Below are 7,912 nucleotides of genomic sequence, written 5' to 3'. Positions count from 1 at the left end.
CGTTTGCATCACATTTAAACACATTTTAAGTAATATAAAGTCATAAACCAAATTAAACACACAATACCTTGTTCCCATTCCAGCTAGGCGCTTATTAATTACTACAACTTGTTGTTGCAGCGCAACCGTGTGTAACCTAATTTCCTTCCGTAATTACATGAACTCTAACCTTTCTAACCTTCCCCGTGCGATCTCCTTCATGTCAGGTTACCGTCAATTCAAACTTCCTAAGTCAAAATAAAAGACCCATGACGGCAAAATGCCCTATCAAAATCATGGAGGAAGTGGTTATTTTTAACAGACCTTCATCAGAATCATTTACAACCATAAGGTATTGTTTTTGATTACCAATCTTATCTAAATAGTCTACTCTGCATCTGCTGTACAACACTGACTTTACTTTCACTATGATGTCAACATTAGTTCAATAGATATGGAGTTGATATGGAGGACAGGTTTAAGTCTCACCATCTACACCCCAGTAAAGGCCTCTAGTTTGGCTCCAGCTGTAATGACTGGCGCACTAATATGACGCACATTCCACTCATTCAACGTTTATTTTTGCATCAGGGATGATAAACAACACATTTTATTTTTCTATCAGCTTCTCAACTGCAATTTACAGCAATAATTATGTCCAAGATATGCTATATATAAAATATATTATATTTTTTTATGATGTAGACCCCTTTCATTTACAACCTTTCATCATTCAATATTACCCTTTGAAAATGTCTATGAGCTATTGTTTTTTTGCACAATTCAGAAAGGAATATACATTTTTGAAAAGGAACTATGGAAAGTTACATGGTCAGACAGTTTTTATGAATATCATTTTATGTGTTTTATCTTATGGTAAATGTGTACACTATGGTCACTGTACAATCACGATGCTGGAGGCAGGGAATTTCAAGTGCGTAATTTGATATTTTCAGTGAACACAAACTGCCAGCACTAGTAAACTAAGTGCCAGTAAAGGTTTGGAATGGAATAGCATTTGGATTGGAACAGCATGTAGACTGGCCACTATAGAAATACACTTATCCCTTTCTGAAAGTTTTCGCAACTCCACGATAATATGAGACAAGGGGCCCTATTTTACAAGCAGGTGTGAGTGGGATAAGCCAATAAAAGCCAGCTTCTTTGTGTGACAACACAAGTGGGAGTGTCCATTGGTATCCAGCATACCTAGATGTACAGTATATGCTGGATAATCAGTCTACCAGCCTACCCAGTTGACTGTTGTATTACACTTGGTTTAAAAAGTGTAACTCTAGAAAATGCATTTCCTGCAGAAAATGCAGTAAGTGCTGTAGTGCAAAGTGAGGTTGAATATGTTTTAGTAAAGCCACATAGTTTAACACATAAAGAAATGTTAAATCAAGTGAAGGGATGTGAACAGTCTAAATTGAGTAAACAATGTAAACATACACACAATTTAAAAATAGATTAAAGCTGCAAGCAGCATTTTACGGGTGCCAAGCCTAAAGCCGACCAATAAGACCCTGATAGACCATTTAGACCCTGACAGACCATTAAGACCCAGACACAGACCATGAAGACCCTGATAGATCATTAAGGACGTAACGCAGACCATAAAGACCCTGATGAATACAATTAAGACCTTTTTTGTTTGCATACGGTTGACAACGCTGGAATAGCCTCAGCTTGGATCTGGTGATGGGCCAACAAACTTTCATGACCGTACGTCAAAAGGTTATGAGTCTTTAAAGTTTTCAATTAATTGCTGTAGCTCCCCCTATGGTCTTATTTGGATGAACTTTAGCCAGGTTAACCTTGACCTATGCTTCTTTAAGTACACCAAGTTTGTGTGATGATTGACTCAAGTTAACCCCGCCTTTAGTCACCTAACATTGAGAGTAGGATTTTCAGTTAATTGTTATAGCGCTCCCTATAGCCCGATATGGATACAATTTGGAGAGGTTCATCTTGACCCATGGCCTTGGCCTTAGACTACACCACGTTTGATGATGATTGCTTTAAGTTAACCTTGCTTTTTGGCATTAAGTTAATTTTGGACGATTTTGAGCCTCTGGCGGCAATATTGTTTTGTCAATCAACTTCATTTTACTTGAGCAGTTGGAACTTTGGTCCCCAACAGCCACTAAGTTGGTCCCACTCAAATCAAACATTCCATCTATGAACTGTGGTCATTTTAGTCAGTGGCCACGCCCATCTCGATGCCACGCCCTAATTGGAAATATGTTGACTTTATTTTGTTTAAAATTTGATTCTGAAAAACTTTTGTATTGGACTCAAGATCATAGGAGTCCATTTTGATGTTGATATAAGCATTTAAGTCTTTACGTGTTTTAAACCACACCCTTTTTAGAAGTCAATAACTCCTGGGTGCTTTAATCTTTACTGTACAGACTTCACTTTATGTCAGGTTGGACATTGGTCCATAGATGATACCGGGTAGTTGTACACGAGGCACTTCGCTATATCTCACTAACACTTTTTTTCAAAACCAGCCCAAACTGTATGTACCCGCCCAATGCTAACATTTCCAGCCTAAAGTGATGAAAAGTAGCCCAATTGGGAGGGGGACAGCCCGATCTTGCAACACTGGTTAGTGTTTTTGGGGAAAACTGATCCAAAATTTGATCAGGATGAATAGCGTATTCTGGAGTTTCTAACCGTATAGATTTGCATAGCTGTTTCGATTAGCGATAGTTGTAACACATTGGGTTGGAGAGTTCGAAGTTTAAAATATCCTACCAGGTAGAGAACAAGCGAAAACATATCATTGTGGGCTAAATTGGCAATGGCTGGGGCAGAATGGTTCTCTGCTTACTAAGAGCAACCAACCTGTCCATCAGGAATCCTGAAGTAATACCTTTGGCTAATGAAATCATAGGTGGAATGTAAAGGTACTTCTTTAGAAGCTACCATCAACCGTCCCTTGGAACCATTTCCTTGCCACACCATAAAAATAACATAACTGACAGTTATGGAATAGCCTCAGCTTAGATCTGGTGATAGGCAAACAAATTTTCATGACTGTAAGTCAAATGGCTGAGGAGTTATAAGTCTTTAAAGTTTTCAATAAATTGCTGTAGCGCCTCCTATGGTCCTATTTGGATGAACTTTAGCCAGGATAACCTTGACCTATGCTTCTTTAAGTACACCAAGTTTGTGTGATGATTGACTCAAGTTAACCCCACCTTTAGTCACCAAACATTGAGAGTAGGATTTTCAGTTAATTTTTATAGCGCTCCCTATAGACCGATATGGATACAATTTGGAGAGGTTCATCTTGAACCATGGCCTTGGCCTTTGACTACACCACGTTTGATGATGATTGCTTTAAGTTAACCTTGCTTTTTGGCATTAAGTTAATTTTGGACGATTTTGAGCCTCTGGCGGCCATGTTGTTTTGTCAATCAACTTCATTTTACTTGAGCAGTTGGAACTTTGGTCCCCAACAGCCACTAAGTTGGTCCCACTCAAATCAAACATTCCGTCTATGAACTGTGGTAATTTTAGTCAGTGGCCACGCCCATCTCGATGCCACGCCCTAATTGGAAATATGTTGACTTTATCTTGTTTAGAATTTGATTCTGAACAACTTTTGTATTGGACTCAAGATCATAGTCCATTTTGATGTTGATATAAGCATTTAAGTCTTTACGTGTTTTAAACCACACCCTTTTTAGAAGTCAATAACTCCTGGGTGCTTTAATCTTTTCTGTACAGACTTTACTTTATGTCAGGTTGGACATTGGTTCATAGATGATACCAGGTAGTTGTACACAAGGCACTTCGCTATATCTCACTAACACTTTTTTTCAAAACCAGCCCAAACTGTATGTACCCGCCCAATGCTAACTTTTCCAGCCTAAAGTGATGAAAAGTAGCCCAATTGGGAGGGGGACAGCCCGATCTTGCAACACTGGTTAGTGTTTTTGGGGAAAACTGATCCAAAATTTGATCAGGATGAATAGCGTATTCTGGAGTTTCTAACCGTATAGATTTGCATAGCTGTTTCGATTAGCGATAGTTGTAACACATTGGGTTGGAGAGTTCGAAGTTTAAAATATCCTACCAGGTAGAGAACAAGCGAAAACATATCATTGTGGGCTAAATTGGCAATGGCTGGGGCAGAATGGTTCTCTGCTTACTAAGAGCAACCAACCTGTCCATCAGAAATCCTGAAGTAATACCTTTGGCTAATGAAATCATAGGTGGAATGTAAAGGTACTTCTTTGGAAGCTACCATCAACCGTCCCTTGGAACCATTTCCTTGCCACACCATAAAAATAACATAACTGACAGTTATGGAATAGCCTCAGCTTAGATCTGGTGATAGGCAAACACATTTTCATGACTGTAAGTCAAATGGCTGAGGAGTTATAAGTCTTTAAAGTTTTCAATTAATTGCTGTAGCGCCTCCTATGGTCCTATTTGGATGAACTTTAGCCAGGATAACCTTGACCAATGCTTCTTTAAGTACACCAAGTTTGTGTGATGATTGACTCAAGTTAACCCCGCCTTTAGTCACCTAACATTGAGAGTAGGATTTTCAGTTAATTGTTATAGCGCTCCCTATAGCCCGATATGGATACAATTTGGAGAGGTTCATCTTGAACCATGGCCTTGGCCTTTGACTACACCACGTTTGATGATGATTGCTTTAAGTTAACCTTGCTTTTTGGCATTAAGTTAATTTTGGACGATTTTGAGCTTCTGGCAGCCATGTTGTTTTGTCAATCAACTTCATTTTATTGGGTACAATTGGGTATATGGATACAATTTGGAGAGGTTCATTTCAAACCTTTATTTACACTCGTAAGGCATTGAGGTTTCCCTAATTTTCAATGACGATGAGTTTACATCAAAAGGACAAACATAAAAACATATAAAATAAGTAGATAAACTAAAAACAGTTGCAATTTGACGAACAGAGATTCAATAGTAAACATTTAAAAACAGTAGCAGATGGGAGTACCTCTACTTTTAGTGTTTGTTGTAGAGCGTTCCATGTGCTAGGGGCATCAATGAAGAAGGCAGTTTTGCCAAGATCAGAACGTGCATTAGGAACCCTGAGAGTGAGCCAATTGTTGGATCTGGTTTGGTAAGAACCAAGATTCCACTGCAATAGGGAGGAGATACAGGGGGGAAGTTTTCCACTAACGGCTTTAAAAATAAACAAGTGCCAGTGGTAACTGCGCCTAAGAGATAGAGAGGGCCAGCCAACCTTACCATAGAGAGCGCAGTGGTGTGTATTATAGCTGTCACCAGTGATGAATCTAATAGCAGAATGGTAAACAGAGTCTAATTGTTTCAATGTAGATGCAGTTGCATGCCTATAAATTACATCACCATAGTCTAAAACTGATAAAAAATACAGCCTCTACAACTCTCTTCCTACAAATCATGGGAAAGCTGGACCTGTTTCTGAATAGAAAGCCCACCTTCTGTTGAAGCTTGGAAGCGAGGCAGTCAATATGAAACTTAAAAGAGAGCTTCTCATCAAGCCACAATCCAAGATATTTATATTCAGTGACTCTCTCTATAAGAGAGCCGTCAACAGTTAAAATATTAAGTTTCGTAAAATCAACATTTATAGCTTTTGAAAATAACATAAATTTGCTCTTTTGTGAGTTGAGCACTAATTTGAGATCAAAGAGAGTGTCCTGTAGTAAGGTAAAAGAAAAAGCTGCAAGTTGTCAGTTGCAGCCTGTGGGGTATCTGCAGTACAGTAAATAACAGTGTCATCTGCGTATAAATGAGCACAGCAACCAGTTAAAGAAGATACTAGCTCATTAATATACAGGGTAAAAAGTACGGGACCCAATACTGAGCCTTGAGGGACCCCTTTTGTAATGGATAGGAATTCCGAATTGCCATGTGGTGATTTCACACATTGACGCCTGGCAGATAGATAGCCATGAAACCATGCACAAGCATCCGTATCCAAGCCAATATCAGATAGTCTTTTCAAGAGAAGCTGGTGATCGATTGTGTCAAAGGCCTTTGAGAAGTCGACAAAGAGGACAGCGCAGTGTTTCCTCATGTCCAAGGCTGAGACTATGTTGTTGGTTACCATTGTGATTGCAGTGATGGTACTATGGTTAGGTCTGAAACCGGATTGGTGGGGACTAAGAATCGAGTGGCTTGACAAGAAACACTTCAATTGGGAGTTGACTAGGGTCTCTAGTACTTTGGCCAGGCATGGAAGTGTAGAGATTGGACAATAGTTATCCAGATTGTCCTTATCACCTCCCTTGTGTAATGGAATAATGCGCACAGATTTCCAGACCAGTGGAAATAAGCCCGATGTAATGGAAAGATAAAAAATGTAAGACAATGGCGCACTAATTGTCGGAGCAGCCAGTTTTATTAAAAAAGAGTCTAAGTGATCCTCACCCGTAGATGACTTGGGTTCTATAGATTGTAAAATTCTGAGGACCTCAGAAGATGTAAATGGCTGAAAGGAGAAATGCGAGACACGGTCCAAGGGGGGACTACCATCAGGGACCTTTGTGGAAGGGGGACCAGGAAACAGTTTGTCGAATAAATGACCAGCTTCAGAGAAGTATTGAAAGCAAGTTTAATACCACTTGGATCTGAGATCACACAGTTGTTTGCTTTAATACTGAGGGGGAGAGTACTAGAGGGCCGACTTTTAGTCATATTAGGCAAGGCAAGGCAACTTTATTTATATAGCACCTTTCATACACAAGGCAGACTCAAAGTGCTTCACACACAAACATTGTCACACAACAAAAGAAGACAATAGTTAAAGACCGGGTAAACCAAGAATAATTATGGGTTTTGAGTTTATAATACCACAGGAAAATATATTATTAACCACCCTGCCAAATTTGAAGGACTAAAAAAATTGCGAAGTATATAAAATTATGCTTCAAAGTTGATGAAAAATGAGCAGTAATCCCTGGCTCAGGACGGTGGGGGCGTGTGCGCTGCAGGCCAGGAAACCACGCCCATCACCGGAGAGAGACCGTCTTCGGTCGGAAACTTAAATAAAGTAAACGAACCGTTAACGTTACGTTTCCCACTGTGGCATCCAGGGAAGATGCACCAACGAGGTTGCACCAACCTCCAACGAGGTTCATCTTGACCCATGACCTTGGCCTTTGACTACACCATGTTTGATGATGATTGCTTTAAGTTAACCTTGCTTTTTGGCATTAAGTTAATTTTGGACGATTTTGAGCCTCTGGCGACCATGTTGTTTTGTCAATCAACTTCATTTTACTTGAGCAGTTGGAACTTTGGTCCCCAACAGCCACTAAGTTGGTCCCACTCAAATCAAACATTCCGTCTATGAACTGTGATCATTTTAGTCAGTGGCCACGTCCATCTCAATGCCATGCCCTAATTTGACATATGTTGACTTTATCTTGTTTAGAATTTGATTCTGAACAACTTTTGTATTGGACTCAAGATCATAGTCCATTTTGATGTTGATATAAGCATTTAAGTCTTTACGTGTTTTAAACCACACCCTCTTTAGAAGTCAATAACTCCTGGGTGCTTTAATCTTTACTGTACAGACTTCACTTTATGTCAGGTTGGACATTGGTCCATAGATGATAGATGCTTTTGGATTTTTGTCTAAGTCAAAAAACCTTAGTGAATTTAGTGTTTTTAACAAAATTCAAGATGGCGGTAAATCTTTTCAAAGAAAGTCATAGGCTGTGTCCGACTTCAGGGGCTATATCCTTCGAAGGACGCGGTCTATGAAGGTGTGGCCTTCATAGACCGCGAAGGCCACACCAAAGAACGAACGAGCGTCGTTAAATGAGACGGTTTAGCCTACCGAGCATTTCCAGATTGCGTAACAAGCTGTTAACGCGTTTTACCTTGCGTGACCACACGCCGCTCCTGTCTCTTAGTAACCCTGACAGCTGCGGTTCAAACC

The sequence above is a fragment of the Micromesistius poutassou genome, assembly GCF_964030765.1.
Source record: "Micromesistius poutassou genome assembly, chromosome: 14".
Taxonomy (NCBI): Eukaryota; Metazoa; Chordata; class Actinopteri; order Gadiformes; family Gadidae; genus Micromesistius; species Micromesistius poutassou.
Note: the sequence above shows the minus strand (reverse complement) of the source record.